The sequence below is a fragment of the Acanthochromis polyacanthus genome, chromosome 13 (genome assembly GCF_021347895.1).
Source record: "Acanthochromis polyacanthus isolate Apoly-LR-REF ecotype Palm Island chromosome 13, KAUST_Apoly_ChrSc, whole genome shotgun sequence".
NCBI lineage: Eukaryota > Metazoa > Chordata > Actinopteri > Pomacentridae > Acanthochromis > Acanthochromis polyacanthus.
Genome location: NC_067125.1, coordinates 19801002 through 19818719, shown reverse-complemented (window position 1 = coordinate 19818719; position 17718 = coordinate 19801002). Strand labels below are relative to the sequence as shown.

General features: G+C 39.6%; 1 protein-coding gene and 1 long non-coding RNA gene across 2 annotated transcripts in view; one reads left to right on the top strand and one right to left on the bottom strand.

The window, feature by feature from the left end:
* Positions 1–9465: 9465 nt before the first annotated feature.
* On the bottom strand, positions 9466–16389 carry LOC127536915 (uncharacterized). The gene is made up of 2 exons (XR_007946128.1): positions 16306–16389; positions 9466–10463 (listed from the first exon to the last, which is right to left on the bottom strand). It is a non-coding gene; the product is annotated as an uncharacterized LOC127536915 (long non-coding RNA).
* A 43-nt stretch (positions 16390–16432) lies between these two features.
* fat3a (FAT atypical cadherin 3a) overlaps positions 16433–17718 on the top strand; it is a 394840-nt gene continuing 393554 nt past the window's right edge. The window contains 1 exon segment of the mRNA XM_051958357.1: positions 16433–16576. The gene's annotated coding sequence lies outside the window, so the exon portion shown is untranslated.

Genomic DNA, 17718 nt, shown 5'->3' with positions numbered 1-17718 from the left:
AACACATGCCCAGTGTTTGCGTGTATGACTTCGCACGTGGATTGGTGGCTCACACAAATCTGAGAGTGACAGACGACCCCCCTTTCTAGCCCTTTGAAGGAAGACTTGCCCCACCAACAGATGACAATGTCCAGGCTGCCTCTCATGGAAAACTCAAAGTTCATCTACCGTGGTTGTTGCAGAAACTCCATCATGCAGATTCATATGGCCATCCAGTCACGGGATCAAGCCAACACTATGTCCTGTACGATAATTTTCATCAGCCAAACAGTAAAGATCCGAAGGAAGTTCTAAGGAGGATAAATATTGTCCCTGAACTTCAGGCAAATTTAAACAGTCGGGTGGCAGAGCAACTTTTTGCTGCACTCCGAAATAACTACTTCCTGAGCAATATGGGGCCCTCTGCACACATATTTCTGGTGCAAAACATCCTGGAGCACAGAAATAACGTGTTAAATGACAAACAGCTCAAACGTCTGTTAAGAAGAGGCCGACTTCTCCAATATAGTGTATAGCAATATAGTCTTATGAACATAGTATGCATGTTTTATTTTCCAATTATCCTTTTTTTATAGACTGGAAATGCCTGCTTTGAAATGATTCAGGCGATAGCTCATTTCAAGGTACTATGTGCTCATAAGATAAAACTATATAAACCTGAATGTCTGACACATTCTGAGTTACAAATCTTTGCCATGACAAACGACAACTATGCAGTCATTGTCTTTGAAATTTTATTAACTTCTTGTTTCAATGTTGGGGAAGAATGTCCACATCATAGATCTGTATGTCTGCCCCACATGGCTACCACCGTCAAATGCAGATCCTATGCAAACAATACCTGTAAGTAGTACAGTAGGTCTTATGTTCAATTCAATTTCAATTTTATTTATATAGCATCAATTACAGTCAAATCGTCTCAAGACGCTTTACAGAACCCAAATGCCTGACCCCCAGAGCAAGCCCAAAGGCGACAGTGGCAAGGAAAAACACCCTTTTAACAGGGAAGAAACCTCGAGCAGAACCCGGCTCTATATAGGGGGGACCCATCTGCCTGCTGGGTTGAGAAGGACAGAAGAGGGCAAGGGGGAGGGATGGGAGAAGAGGGAGGGGTGGGAAAGCAAGGAAAACACAACACACATTTGGATACATGCATGACAAGATATGTGACACAGACAAAGTATAAGCTAACATTGAAAACTGACTCATAATTTACTCTTATGATGTACGGCTCTGACATTAAACATACTCCATATATAGCTAGCAGTAAAATTGAAACAGTATGTAAGTTAGCATAACAGTATAGTGAAGGCAATGCAGAGTTGACTGGTGGAAAAAGGGAGTTGGAAGCAGAGGGCTGGAGGAAGGTCAGCAGCAGCATCCCACAGTGGACATGATGGAGACTGGACCAGCTGGTGGAACATCAACTGCAGATCTGAAGCATCCAGCTCTGGGACCAGGGACACTCGGAGAAATAGCACAGGGGGAAACAGAGTGAATGTACTGCAATAACGGTATACATATTAAATGTAAAGGTAGATAGAGAAGGGCTCAGTGCGTCAAGAGAAGTCCCCCAGCAGCCTAGGCCTATAGCAGCATGACTAGAGGCAGAACGAAGGGACGTCCATGAGGGAGTCAGCTGTGCAAATGAAGACACAAGCCGAACCCCTGTGGGTCACCCAGTCAGCCCCAACTATAAGATTTGTCAAAAAGGAATGTTTTAAGCCTGGTCTTAAAAATAGAGAGGGTGTCTGCCTCCCAAACCCAAACTGGGAGCAGGTTCCACAGGAGAGGCGCCTGATAACTGAAGGCTCTGCCTCCCATTCTACTTTTAGAAATTCTAGGAACAACACGTAAGCCTGCAGCTTGAGAGCGAAGAGTTCTACTAGAATAATAAGGTACTATCAGATCTTTAAGATATGATAGAGATTGGTTATTAAGAGCTTTATATGTCAGAAGAAGGATTTTAAATTCTATTCTGGATTTAACAGGAAGCCAGTGAAGAGAAGCAAGTATAGGGGAAATATGATCTCTTTTGCTAACTCCTGTCAGTACTCTCGCAGCAGCGTTTTGGATCAACTGTAGATGTTTGAGAGAGCTATTTGGACAACCCGATAATAAGGAATTGCAATAGTCAAGCCTGGAAGTAACAAAAGCATGAACTAATTTTTCTGCATCACTCTGAGACAGAATGTTCCTGATTTTTACAATATTACGCAGGTGAAAAAAGGAAGTCCGACAGACTTGCTTTATGTGTGAGTTAAAGGACATGTCCTGGTCAAAAATAACTCCAAGATTCCTCACAGTAGTACTGGAGGCCAATGTGATGCCATCCAGAGTAACTATTTGCTTTGAAAGCAAGTTTCTAAGATGTTTGGGGCCAAATACAATGACTTCAGTTTTGTCTGAATTTAGCAGTAGGAAGTTAAAAGTCATCCCGGTTTTAATGTCCTTAAGACAATCTTGCAGTCTAGCTAACTGATCACTTTCATCTGGCTTCATAGATAAATACAATTGTGTGTCATCTGCATAACAATGGAAGTTAATACAATGCTTCCTAATAATATTGCCTAAAGGAAGCATGTATAATGTGAAAAGTATCGGTCCTAAGACAGAACCCTGAGGAACTCCATGATTAACTTTAGTATGCTCAGAAGAGTTATTGTTGACATGCACAAACTTGAACCTGTCTGATAAGTAGGATTTAAACCAATCCAGTGCTGTCCCTTTAATGCCAATTGAATGTTCTAGACGCTGTAATAAAATTTTGTTGTCGATTGTGTCAAACGCTGCACTAAGATCTAACAAAACAAGTATAGAGACTAGTCCATTATCTGTTGCTATGAGAAGGTCATTAGTAACTTTCACTAGAGCTGTTTCTGTGCTATGATGCACTCTGAAGCCTGACTGAAACATTTCAAAGAAATTATTCCTTTGTAAGTGTTCACATAATTGATTTGCAACTGTTCTTTCCAGAATTTTAGAGAGAAATGGTAGGTTGGATATCGGTCTATAGTTAGCTAACACATCTGGATCTAAAGTGGGCTTTTTAAGCAAAGGTTTGATGACAGCAACCTTAAAAGCCTGTGGTACATAGCCTGTTACTAGAGAGAGATTAATCAGATCTAACATTGAAGAATTAATTAAAGGTAAAATCTCCTTGAAGAGTCTAGTTGGGATAGGATCTAAAAGACATGTTGATGGTTTGGATGTAGAAACTGTTGAAATTAGTTCAGAGAGACATATAGGAGTGAAGAATTCTAAAGATTCATCAGGTCTAACAGCCAATTCAAAAGCATCTGTGACATTTGTAGGAAGGGCCAGATTAATTTTATCTCTAATCAGAACTATTTTATGTGTAAAGAAGCTCATGAAGTCGTTACTGGTTAAAGCTAAAGGAATACAAGGTTCAACAGAGCTCTGACTCTTTGTCAGCCTGGCTACAGTGCTAAAGAGAAACCTAGGGTTGTTCTTGTTCTCATCTATTAAAGATGAATAATAAGTTGTCCTGGCATTACGAAGAGCTTTTTTATAGATTACTAGACTATTTTTCCAAGCCACATACACTTCCTCTGAATTAGTGGAATACCACTTTCTTTCCAGCTTTCGGGATGCCTGCTTTAAAGTCCGCAGCTGGGAATTATACCAAGGAGCAAGTCTTCTCTGAGATATAACTTTCTTTTTTACAGGTGCAACACTATCAAGAGTTGTACGCAGTGAGGCTGAAGCATTATTAACATAATAATCCACTTCTGTGGGGGTAAAATAATAATATTTGCCTTCTGATTTATCAGTAAATGTTGCTGAAGTAAACAGTGAGGGTATTATTTCCTTAAATTTAGATACTGAATTGTCAGACAAACACCTACTGTAATGATATTTGTTCTCAGCTGCTAAACAATCCTTTATTTTAAATTGAAACGTTATCATAAAATGGTCAGAAAGAAGAGGGTTCTGGGGAAATACTGTTAACTCTTCAATTTCTATGCCATAAGTCAGGACAAGGTCAAGAGTGTGATTAAAACTATGAGTTGGTTTATTTACATGTTGAGAAAACCCAATTGAGTCTAATAATGAATTAAAAGCTCTTGTAAGGCTGTCGCTGTCTATGTCAACATGAATGTTAAAGTCACCCACAATTATAACTTTGTCTGAACTGAGCACTAATTCAGATAAAAAGTCTGAGAATTGAGATAAAAACTCAGAATAAGGAGCAGGAGGACGATATATAACAACAAATAAAACTGGTTTCTGAGCTTTCAAATTTGGATGAGAGAGACTAAGAGTGAGATTTTCAAATGAGCTGTAATCAGGTTTAGGCCTCCGGTTCAATTTTAAACTAGAATGGTAGATTGCTGCTACTCCTCCTCCTCGGCCTGTGATTCGAGGAATATGACAGTTAATATGACTGGGGGGAGTTGATTCGTTTAGGCTAACAAATTCTTCCTGCTGCAACCAGGTTTCAGTCAAACAGAACAAATCAATCTGGTGATCAGTTATCAACTCATTTACTAGCAGAGATTTAGACGAGAGAGATCTAATATTTGACAGACCACATTTAATTTTCCTGTCTCTTTGCTCTGTTGAAATAGTGGTATTAATTTTTATTAATTTTTTGTGGTTACTATTTCTTTTGTATATTTTTGATTTGTTTAATTTATTGAATTTTGGTGGTCGGGGGACTGACACAGTCTCAATAAAGTTAACTGAATTACTGGAGGGTGACAGCTGTGAGGAAACACGTGTATGTTTTGATATATGGGGCTATAATGGGCTTAACACATATTCATGTTTAATCTTTGAGTATCTGATTGGAAGGTTGATGCACATCAGAAGGATGCAATTTTCATCCCTTTGTGGACACCTGGTCATTACCAGATATGTGTGAGTATGTGAGTCTGTATGTAGTCAAAGCTTATTAATGTCATAGTTATGTTTGAATATAGTATTACAGTATATTTGTCATGAATTGGGGTGTAGAACCCAAGCAGCAGGCACAGGCAGGTGGGTGAGATTAAAAATGATTTAATGGAAAAACAGACAAATTCTTAAATAAGGAGGCAGGTGGGAAACAACGGGGGAAGAAAATAAACTAACCAAACTACACTAAACTAAACTAAACTAAGGGCGGACCCGAAGGCGGGGTTAAACTAGACATAAAACAAAACTAAATTACGGGGTTAGGGAGACTCACAGATTGTCCAGGGTTTTGAAGGTGGAAGCGGGCAGAACAGATGGAGTCGATGGAGATAATGTGGCGAGTACAGGGAAACAGGCAAATAGTCTGAAGGGGAGTCAGAGTCCAGGAAGCGGCGTACAGGAGGCAGTGAACGGAGTGCAGGGTAAAGCAGAGTGACGAGTGACATGGAGGATGAAGTAATGAACCGGCATCGAGCTGCGTATGGAGCCAGGCTTTATACGGCGCTGATTGTTCATTCACGCCGGCTGTGCCGAGTGCATTACGCTGATGAGCCGGCTCGTTGGAACCAGAGGGGCGTGACAATGTTTTTTGAGAAAAGTTACAGCATAACATTACTTCTGTGTCTTGTTAACATATTGTCACGTCCTTCACAAATTCTAAAAAAGTACAACCAGGCTCCAACATCGCCCTGAGGCACATGCCAATCCACCAGTGACACAGTAATCCAAGGACTGTGATATGCTGTGTATATATGTATATGTATGTTGTTACATGGGTTTCTAAAATCAAAGGCTGTTCTGTTTAGGTCATAAAGCCTGCTCAGTGAGAGATTGTGTTTCGAGACTCCCGTTATAAAAAGGGTGGATCTAGAGGACAGCAGTACATGCCAATCTTGAGGTTACACAGAAAATTTGTTATAGGTCACGTTCCTATGACCTTTACAGTCTTTGGTCACTTTCCTATGACCTTTACAGTCTTTGGTCATGTTCCTATGACCTTTGCAGTCTTTGGTCACATTCCTGTGACCTTTACATTCTTTGGTCATGTTCCTATGACCCTAGAATTCCTAACAATACCAGCAGATATGGTCTCTTTTTTGAAGTTTTCTCCCAGTATCGGAAATGTAATTTTCTTTGTGTTAAATGTACAGGGATGTTGCTCAAAAGATATGTGCTGGCACATGGACAGAGAAAACTGCAGAGGATTTGCAGGTATATATATTTGTTTAAGGATCATACATATGTGAGTGATGACAGAACTAACCATTGACTCGTCTTAATTCAGGACTTCCCAAGCCAAGACTTTGGCATCGGTTATGAGATATTCATGTTAATGGTATGGTATCACAAGTTGTGTTTCAATTAGGTTTTTGTCCCAACCCCTTTTGAGCATTCAATTTTTAATCAAGTTTGACAGCATAATGTATACTATGCTTTGTAGAACAGTTTTATTGTAGTGCATGCTGTCATGTTTTATATTGAAACTTATGGTCTTAACTTGTCTTGTTTTTTGGGTACAGGCTGCCCTGTACATTGCGCTTCAGGCAGATTTTGACTACTTGGTTGTCAGTACATTTCTGTCGTGAACAGTACATATTCAAGATTGCATGTTCAATGAAATGCCAACAAAAATTTCAGCACGACATGCCTGTGTTGCGGAGATGGTGGTGCCTGTTACTTCTGGGGAACAACACCTTGAGCAGGTAGGAATGAGTATTCAGTAGACAGCCTAATAAACTTGTGTTTTTCCTTTTAGTGTTGGTTTGTGTTGTGTATTATCTTAATGCAAGTGCTGACCTCTGGCTCTTCTTTATTTCACACTTTCTCTATTTGTTTATTATCTGTTGCACTACACTGGAGTAGAAGGAGCTCAGCATTCTTGTATTTGTGCCATATGTCATTATAGTTATGGAAAAGTCTTTGCCCACTGGACCAAGGAATGCGAGGACCTCCTTAAGGGAAAACATGCTCCAGTGTTCAGAATAAAAAGGAAGGCTGAACAGGACAATGTCACTGAGATTTAAGAAAATCTTAAATGTAAATTGCCTTAACCTACAGACTTTATATCTCCTCAAGAAATACAGTGACATTTTTTGCGGCCTCTGTCTCTAAATGTAACTCCCAGAATGCAGCCATGTATCATTTCTAGTTTGAACACTATTTGCCTGTAATTTAACAATATGTTAATGTAGAAAAATGCTTTTAGATGCTGTAGTTATTTCATATCCATGATGCATTGTGATATACAATTAAACTTTGTAAAATGACAGAATGAGAAGTTACTGTGAAAGTTTACTGTACAAACTATAGCAATTTTTTTTACTGTTTATAATAAATTTTGTCAGAAAAGCTGATGATTAGCATTTATAACATCTGTCTGTTGTTATATCAGTCGTTTATTTATTGCTAAGCTATGATTTGATTTATTTGATCGCTTCAGAACACATGGAGAGGAAGTTTGCTGTAGTGCGGTGGACTGAAAGAAAGGATTCTGGGAAACTCAGCGAAGTAAAAATTGAAACCATAAGGGATTATGATAATTCCAAGATGGACCAGCATGGGAATCGCTTTTCCACCTACTCAGCTGTGATTAAATGGCGGCATGGGAAGAAACAGCGAGGAGCGTGGCCTCACTACAGACGCACTGTTGTTTTTGTTAGTGGTAAGTTGGTGTTGCTTTGATTTTAAGCCAAGATTGTCATCTTTACAGTACAGTACCTACTTGTTGTGCAATATATACCCATAGCAGTCTACATCAGTGACTTCCATATATTCTCACATGAAGGACCCCTAATATGACACAAATTAGACCATAGATCCCGTTTGGTAAGATTTTTACTTTTAGATGTTATATTACATAAAGTAGATGAAACCAATGACCCAAATTTTAATATATCATGTGAAGTAGGAATAGTACTTTGCAGCTGCACTACCCATATTCATTGCAGTTGTCTGAAATTGTAACATGGCTTGGTGCTATGAAAAGGGATCTGGAGTAATCAGCTGTTTGAGTATGTGTTTGTCTTCTTCCTTTGTTGTTTAGCTACTCGTTTTGAGACAACTCGTAAACTTAACTTACTACTCAAGGAAGATGAACCTGTAGCGCTGACCAACAGGGTATCGGTCCACCCCAGAAATTATCAGGGTGATTCAGATGACTCAACTGACACTGAGACTCAGATTCCAACTCAGTCATTGCAAGTCAAGGTGACATCAATTTACTTTTAGCTATTTTACGGTGACCATATTTCTCAGTGGTATTACGTAAGAAGTCGTTAGCACTACCATATAATAGCCATTACTAGCCAGCTAATAAGATAAAGATTCTTTATACTGAATGTGTTATCAGTACAGTTCATGTGCTAAACTCCACCATCAACTGTGTCTTTTTTATTTTCTGTCAATTATTCTGTTTCACACCCAGAAACCAATGGACCTCACAACAAAAGACCCTGCAGAAAATTTTCTCAAGATGTATAGTTGTTCGCAGCCTTCTTCAGATGATACAGGTCCAAAAAATACAGTGGTTGAATTAAAGCAGAAGATCAAAGACCTGAAAGAAGAGAATGCTAAACTGAAGGAGTTGGTTGTTCAAGGTATTCCTTCATGTCTCATGAAACCACCGGACCACTTTTTTGTAAATCACTTTAGGCTGTAGTTACTGTATTATGGGGTACTTTGCAGTCAAGAAGAATGATCTTAACCATTTTTTTGTTCCGGATGTACTGTACATAGATGTGCCAGAGCTCCTACGGACCATGAAGGATATAATTGATTTGGCTGCACCTGCTAAGAGATCCAGGTTGGAGCCTTCCACACCACCACTGCCCCCCAGAGTTCTCCGCAGTCCAGGCACAGTTCTTCATCTGCCAGTTCACTGCAGTCCCTCCCCAGATCTACACCATCCAGTGTCACATCACTGATGAACTCCACATCTTTGAAGGTAATTGGTTTAAAAATGAAAATTACAGTGCATACATTACATCTTAAGTTTTAACGTGTATGGCTGGTCTAATCTGTTTATATGTCTTCAGTTTCTTGGGTACATATTTGAACCCTAAATGCTCATGTCTCCTTAAACAGGTGGAGATCCATCCTGGGACTGGAGTCATGGTTGAGAAACTGGCGTGAGCCTATGCCCTGAATGTAAACTCTGCTACAGTATTTGTGAGGCATCTGCTGACGGCAGTCTTCCCAGTGGAGATACTGTTGGTGAGCGATCTTCGAGGGGACAAACGAGGCGGAGGAGATGCCCGTCAACCACTGGACAAAAATTAATTGGATGCCATTTACAGTACATTTTCAGCTTTTCATGTTATGTGTTTTGCCAGTTGACCAATGCTTTTATTGTATTTCCTCATGTCAGACAAGGAACTTAAAAGAAGAAAGAGTCATTATGTCATACCAGCATTTTATGGTTACAGATTTCAGCGTCGGTTGTGTTGAATTCTGTGGGAGATGCATGGAGAACATATCAACCCAACATATTTCTGTTAAGGTTTGCGGGAGAGCTCAGGTGCAGGAAACGGAAACACAACCACCAAATGTGTTTAAAGATTTATTGCAAAAGGTTCTCAGAAAAAACTACAAATTTGGACTGGGAACTACAACCGGAACTCTGCACTAAACACTATTTACACTGCTGTCATTGATTGAAGGTATAACTGACGCTCGAAACACAGAAAGCTGAGTTTAACGCAGGTGATACTGAAAAACAGCACTTCCTATAACCAACGATTCTTTAACATTAACTACTGAACAACAAACACTCAAAGTGAAAGTTAAAGTGTCTAAATACGGCTAGGCTGAACTAATGTAACGCCAACTAACTCACAACGAACTCTACCACAAGATACTCAATTGGATGCTCAGACTGGGTTCTGGCACGGCCGGCAGGGAAGTCCGGAGGGTTGTCGACTGCAGGTTGGTGAAAGGTGGAAACAGATGTCAGTGTCCAGGCAGGTAGTGTCACGATCCAGCACAGAACAGCGTGTGGCGTCTCCTTAAATAGCCAACAGACACAAGTGATTCACACACGCCTCCACCTGCTCCTGATAATTAACGAGGGACACCTGCCGCAGCAATCAGTCACAGGAGTCTGAAACAAAAGAAAAGAGAGAGGAGGAGAGAGAGAGAGCACTAACCAGAGCTGGCAGCTGTCAGCCTAACAATTTATGCTGTAGAATTGTTATTGAAGAAATGCAGAATACCATTAATACCAAATGGAGAAATGAAATTTATAGAATATTATCTGGTCTTCCTTTTATTACATATTGTCACGCCCCTCCTGCTCTGGTGTGCTGGCTAATCAGCACAGCCCGCGCAAATCAGTAATCAGTACAGCGTAAAGCCTGATTCTCTCCTCCACTCCAATGCTGGTTCATTGCCACTTCCTCCATGCCAAATGACGCACTCCGCTACACCGGTCACCGTCTCCTGCACGTTGCTCCCTGGACTCTGTTTCCCCATTGGATTACTTTGCCTGTTTCCCTTCCATCGTCACACTCCCTCCATCGGCTCTGTCAGTTCTGCCCCTCTTCCGCCTGTCAGACACCGGACAATCAATGAGTCACCTTTCCCGTTAATTTAGTTTAGTTTTATGTTTAGCCTTACCTCGGCCTTCGGGTCCGCCCTTTCTTTAGTGCAGTTTAGTTTCTCCTCTCCGTTATTTCCCTCCTGCTTCGTTTATTAAGAGTTTTCTGTTTATATATTTTTATTTTTATTAAATCATTATTAATTCACCCACCCGTCTATGCCTGCTGCTTGGGTTCTCACCACTGGAATCGTAACACATATTATGTACAGGGGTTATATTGGTCTTCTCATGACATGCCATTGTAGGCTATCTTCTGCTGTTTTAAGTGCCCTTAACCAATTTAGAAAAATCTGTAAGCATTTTCTACTTTGAAGTATATTTTTTTATTTGACAGAGGCATTTGGGCATCAAAATTGATACAATATGATATTTTCCATTTTATTAAACCTCTCCATGCATATCCCATACATTATATTGGATGACTGATAGATTGATGATAGATATGATTATGTAATGATCCTTCCTTCCTTTATTGGTTTCTTTGAGACTACTAAGTGTACTCAGTTCTTTTTTTTTTTGTTCTTTTTTGTGTGTGTTATATGTAGGTGCAAGTCTTTAGAGGTGGCCTGGGACCCAGCTCTCCAGCATCGGAAGCACAATCAATGCCAAGATCGCGGAGCTCCGTGCAAAAGTAAAAATGTTGCTGTATCCACAGCATCTTCTTAAATTGTTCTTAAACTGTTTGGTTTTTTTGTGTAATTGCAGTAACAAATCAGATTGCTGTAAACAAACTCATTGTTTATACTTCCTGGTGGATAACTCAGTGGAAATCGTTGTAGCAGCAGTAAATATTAGTTATATCAGTGATTAAGTAAGTGATTATGCAAAATTGGGTTGTGTTGTGTTTTTCCATTGTAAAGCAACCTAAGGAGTTGGTTTCATAGATGATAGTTTTGCATCTACACACAGGGATTTGGGATCTAGCTTTGGGTGACACGATGACACAAAAAATACTGGAATGCTGAAGCAACATCACCAACATTATCCACTTTAAAGTAAGTTTGTTGTCATAATGACAAGCTGATTTGTACCTGTGTTGTTTTTAGGGAGACATTGTTATAGGTGGGCTGGTTTTAGAGCTCCGTAGTTTTGCACGTGAATGCTCTCAAGAAATGTTTTGAATTTCCAAACTTGGTGTTTTAGTTCAATCTGTAAGGAGATAGGATTGATTTGCATAGGGTGACCCAAAAGTTTGGAAACAAAGTTGAACTGCAGTGTCTATTTCGGTTGGGGGTGCATGAATTCACTCTTATTTTACCCATTTTTGTTATACCATAATAAAATAACTTAAAAGCATAGTATTTGCCAAGTGCAATAACTCGGAAGAAAATTAATACAGTAGAACCATAAAGTCCAGGTATCCTGGAGCATAACTTCAAAATGTAGGCCATCAGTGTCAGATTTCAAAATTCTTGATGGTAAAGTATCTGACACTTTTAATTTTTTTTTAAACATCAAAAAGTACTATGAGGCAACATTTACTGGCCAGTTTGAGGAACCTTCCTAAGGATAAATGAAGGTACATTCCAGAAGATACCAGTGTAACCAGGTGGTGGAAATGTTCACATCTTTGTATAAGAAATGAACATGTTGAAATATGTTTGTTTTACACTAATCTGATACTCTTCTGAATATATCTGTGGTACTGATTTACTGAAATAACATATATTATTTGGATTATAGACTTTTCATTTGTTTCTAAACTTTTGGGTCACCCTGTACAGAGCTCTGACTGAATGCTAGCAATATTTAACTGTTCATTGCTGCTAATAAAGTCTATTAAATTAAACTTTTGCCTAACAGCCATGTTGTCAGTATTACTGATAGCGAAAGACTGCATTTATCTAACTGGAATGGGATTGTAATGGCAGAAATTAGTTGTTGTACACGGTGACCTGGCAATCTGTGCCTTGCTAGTTTTCAACTAAGTTTGAGCCGATTGCTGTGTGACTATAAACTTTATATATAGCTTTGATAAATTCATAAAGTAAAAGTATGTGTTTTTTATGCCGCTATTGTAAATTTCATAGGCTGACATATACCACAGCATACAATAAAACTGTATGTAATGTTATGTTACACATATATGTTTTAAGTAATTTTAGTCACATGACATAAGTAACTTATATAAAGCATATTAAGACAGCATAATTTCCCTGCAAATTACATACACTTTACATGCAAAAAAACTATACATCATGGTATATATTCCTATATGAAAAAGATATGTTTCTAAAAAAGACATAAAGCTAAAAACTACAAAGTTTATAGGAAATGTGTGGAAAACACAATTTGCCATGCACTTTCCATATTTATCACATACATAAGTTTTACTTGTTTCATACTTAATTCTTTTAACTATGCTGTATGAAAAGAATGCGAAAGTGGCCACTTTCAAGAGTTTATCATAGTATGGGACTTATAAGCACAACACATATAAAACAAAGATTTATTACTGGAATTGCTGTAACTTATAAGTTTTTTTAAAAATTTCTTTTCCATATGGGTATATGCTTTGAAAGCCAGTTTCTAAGATGTTTGGGGCCAAATACAATGACTTTGGTCTTTTCTGAATTTATTAGTAGGAAATTACAGGTTATCCAGGTCTTTATGTCATTAAGACAGTCTTGTAGTCTAGCTAGCTGATTAGTTTCATCAGGCTTCATAGATATATACAATTGAGTGTCGTCAGCGTAACAGTGGAAATTAATACTGTGCTTTCTAATAATATTGCCTAAAGGAAGCATGTATAATGTGAACAGTATAGGTCCTAAGACAGAACCCTGAGGGACTCCATAATTAACCTTAGAATGCTCAGATGACTCATTGTGACGTGCACAAACTGCAACCTGTCTGATAAGTAGGATTTGAACCAGTCCAGTGCTGTGCCTTTAATGCCAATAGAATGTTCTAGTCGCTGTAATAGAAGTTTGTGATTGATTGTCTCAAATGCTGCACTAAGGTCCAACAAAACAAGTCTTGAGACCAGACCATTATCTGATGCTATGAGACGGTCATTAGTAACTTTCAGCAGAGCTGTTTCTGTGCTATGATGCACTCTGAAGCCTGACTGAAACTCTTCAGACAAGCTATTCCTTTGTAAATGTTCACATAATTGCTTTGCAACTGTTCTTTCCAGAATTTTAGAGAGAAATGGGAGGTTGGATATCGGTCTATAGTCCGCTAAAACATCTGGATCTAGAGTGGGCTTTTTAAGTAAAGGTTTGATGACAGCAACCTTAAAAGCCTGTGGTACACAGTCTGTTACTAGCGAGAGATTAATCAGATCTGATGAGAAAGACCATGGGTAAAAGACACCAGTCATGCTGGCGACTCAGCCAGAGGCTGAAAAGTTTTGAGAAGATGTTTCTCAGAGCACTGTGCATTGTAATTTAATACAAACAGTGGGGCTGAAAGCTTACAAGAGGCAACACACTCCACACACTCACCCAACTGTAACAAGACATAACTCTGACTCCAAAAGACTGGGAGACTGGCTTTTTTTTTCTGATGAATGCCCTCTTTACTATTTTCCGACATTCAACAAGCACAACAACCATATCTATATAGATGAGGGTGAAAAAGTGCCATCTGCTGAGCAGTGAAATTCAGTGCCCACATAGTTTGGTTTGGGGGACCATGTCCACTTCAGGTCTCTTAGAGCTGCACACTGTGCTTCAAAATACCACTTTTCCTGCACAATATTATACCAACAACATTCGAGAAAAGGTAGAATTTCCAGTTTTGATCAACAGAAAAAAATTGGGCCTGTGACGGAACGGAAAATGTTTAACAGATGTTCAGAATTGGTATTTATGTAAGATGGCGCCCCTGCTCACACTGCCCGTATGACTCAGCAATGGTGTTCTGAGTGTCTAACTGGCTTTCTGCATTAGGAGAAATGGTCACCAAACTCTCCTGACCTCAACTCAGGTGAAAACTCCTGGGGAATACTGACTAGCCCCATTGTTACCAGTCCACCACCAACCACCATGAAACAGCTCTACTATAGAGCTGTGTGGGAGTAGGGGAAGATAGAACCATCAACAATCAAGGGCTTCGTACATTCCATGCCAAAAAGACTAAAAGCTGTGATCAAAGTGAAAGGGGGAAATACTGGCTATTGAATAAGTTGATTATATTGCAGATTCAGTCTTTCAGCTTTGTTTTTTTTTTTGAGGAGAATGAACTTTTGGGACACAGTGTATGTATATCTCTAACCAAGCACATTTTGTCATTTGTCCAGGGGACCTATAATGAATCTATGAAAGAAACAAAGTGCCTGATTGTGTTCTGTAACAAATTGCATGTGTTTCAATCATAGAAAAATTGTAGTATATGCACAGTACGTATAAGAATATATGATTTGAGTTATTTTCAGACCATGTTACTCTGTTGCTCATGTGGAAAACCTGTAGGTTATTCAAATGAGAGTGCAACAGCCTGATAGCATCCAAGAAAATAAAGATATAAATCAAGGATTTGTACAGTTGCTGCACAGTAGTTTGTTGCAATTAAGCATAATCGAGTTTATTGTTCATTTAGACATGACTTTATATGTCCTGTTTCAAGGTAGAGTAAGAGGGAAAAAATGCCAATTTTAGCTACCGGTAGTTAGTGAGGATGTTCATGCTAGTTTCCTAGAAACATAAGCAAAAGCAAGAAGAAATTATCACTGCCAGAGTAGATTGTTGGGAGCATGGAGCCACCAGTCTTGTAGTTAGCAGAGATTGCATTCAATTTAAAAAAAAAAATTAAGAAATGTTCAAGATTTTGTTTTATTTTTCTTCTGGTCCAACATTGTATTGAACTGTTATGATATCCACAGTGCTTCAATTCCTTAATGATTATAGAATGTTAAGTTGTTCAAATAAAGCCACATATTTTTCTTGGAGAATACCTGAAAACCTGAAGCAGACCTGAGTAGATGAAGCTGGCTTAATCATTTTAGATCAGGAAGTAAGTGCTCTCTTTTAATATCACATGCATCAGATTTTGCCAAATTTACAATTATCTGCTTCCAAAAGTGTAGGTGTTGATAATATCTAAAATGTTTAGACTGACCATTGTTGACTCTAATATGACGGCAGCTAATGTGATCAGGATTGTTGTAATAATCACAGTGTTGCAGTGCATCTTGTTCTGCTGCTGTTTTACTAACCGCACTACTGTTCATTGCTTTTAATAAAATACAGTTTCCTTGTGCGCAAAGATTGCACTGCAGCAGCGGATTTGATCATGTTTCATTACTTTATGTAGCACCACCAAGGAGGCCTCTGATTGTTCCAGATTCATTCAGTGAAAGGACAATCAGTCCAAACCTTCAGCTGGTCATAAAGAACTATCTTCAACAACAGGAGAGGTACCAGTCCATCTGCTCCATAGTATGGCTCTCACAGACCCCTGATCTCAACATAGAGACAGTCTGGGATTACATGAAGAGACAGAAGACACTCATCTATCAAGAAACTGCAACAGCTTTTTCAAGATAGAAAAATTTAACTACATTTTGAAGCAAATGTCAGAATATCTGGTGCTGTTTCAAGGGAGATAACTGAATATGATATAAATGCACAAGGTTAGTATGTTTTTCCAAGTTCTTCTGATCCTATAATAACTTGGAAAATTAATTTATCAAAGATCAACCACAGGCAGTATGGATTAAGTGTAGACATATTTTCCTTTCCAGTCAGATCTACCAAATATCACTGTGTCAACAGCCACGGTCCCCTATTGTACTGCGTTTTTATCTAATGACGATCTATAAAATAATTAAATGCACTACCTACTCTAATTATTGGAGTCCACTTAAAAATAGCATGGCCAAAAATCAGACGTGTGGGTTCTCCTGCTCGCTTCCTCCTTCATGCGCATCTCTGCGCATGATCTGGCCCCGTCGTGAGCGCGCGATCGGAGCAGCAGTAGTCGTGCAGGGAGCGCGGAACGGAACGGCTGTCAGTCAGTAGTCTGTCTGTCAGTCAGTCTCGGAGCGACTTTGATGGTGTGGATGATACTGAACTGTACGGACTGTTCCACCTGGATGTTCAGCAGCATGGCCGGGTGAGTCCAGCGGGTAAGAGCCGCAGAGCTAGCTGAGATACGACGGTAAAGTTCGAGGCATGCAGACAAACGTGCTGTGTGAATGCTGACAACGGCTCTCCACGGCGTTTTCATTTTACTGCAACATCTATTTTCATGAGGTGGGCGACCTGGGCTACGTAACATCTGCTATCCTGGTAGCTTTTGTGCCTAGCTGCAGCCGTGGGTCTCCACGCAGCGCTATCGGTACTGCAGCTAACGATGGGGGAAGGAAAGCGTCGGAGCCGTGGCTGGTGATGAATAGCGGGCTCCACATTAAGCTACACGGGACAGCTGAGAGTCCGATCTCCGCTGTAGCCAGCCGAGCAAACCGCTATGTGGTTATAATTACTTTATTCTTCCATTACAACTTGCATTATTGAATGCACATCGTTATCTTGTTAGTTGTACATTAGAGGAGGCATATCTGTGGGAGCAGGTGCATGTCTGTTAGCCTGTCCATTATGCTTCCAATAAAGCAACTTCAGTATATGCTTTTGAAAAAAACATAACAAATAACAAAAAACAGCCCCGAAAAGCAGGCCTCCCGCGCCTTTATGTTAATCACCTTCACAGCAGCACAGCTGGAATACTCCTGGAGTGAAAAGAAGAATTCCTCATGTGTGCCATTTTGTCATACTGAAGCACTGCATTGGGTCACTAGATCTGGATTTTTGGATCTATATTGAGAGTCCTGCATGATGAGCGTGATGGCAGTGGCAGGTTTTGTGTGTTGTTGCAGGCAGACAAATGGAAGCAACTGGTAATGGTCTGAAGTGTCCCATGGGCATTTGGTGAAAATGGGTATGAATGTGCATGATGACGGTAAATTTGTGTGTGTGTGTGTGTGTGTGTGTGTGTGTGTGTGTGTGTGTGTGTGTGTGTGTGTGTGTGCGCAAAGGGAGGTTGCATCACCATGTAGTTAGTAGTCAGTGAAGAGCTCATCGTAAGGGTGGAGCTGCATTAACTGTCATGTTTTTTAGGAAGAGTCATTGAAAGACATCCGGGTGTAAGAGGCAGTGTTGGGAACATTCAGTCGGTCTGGTTGTATGTACCTGTCTACCAAAAGCACACACATACCTGTGTACATATCTTCCACTTTGGTCTGCTTGCATGTGTGAGAC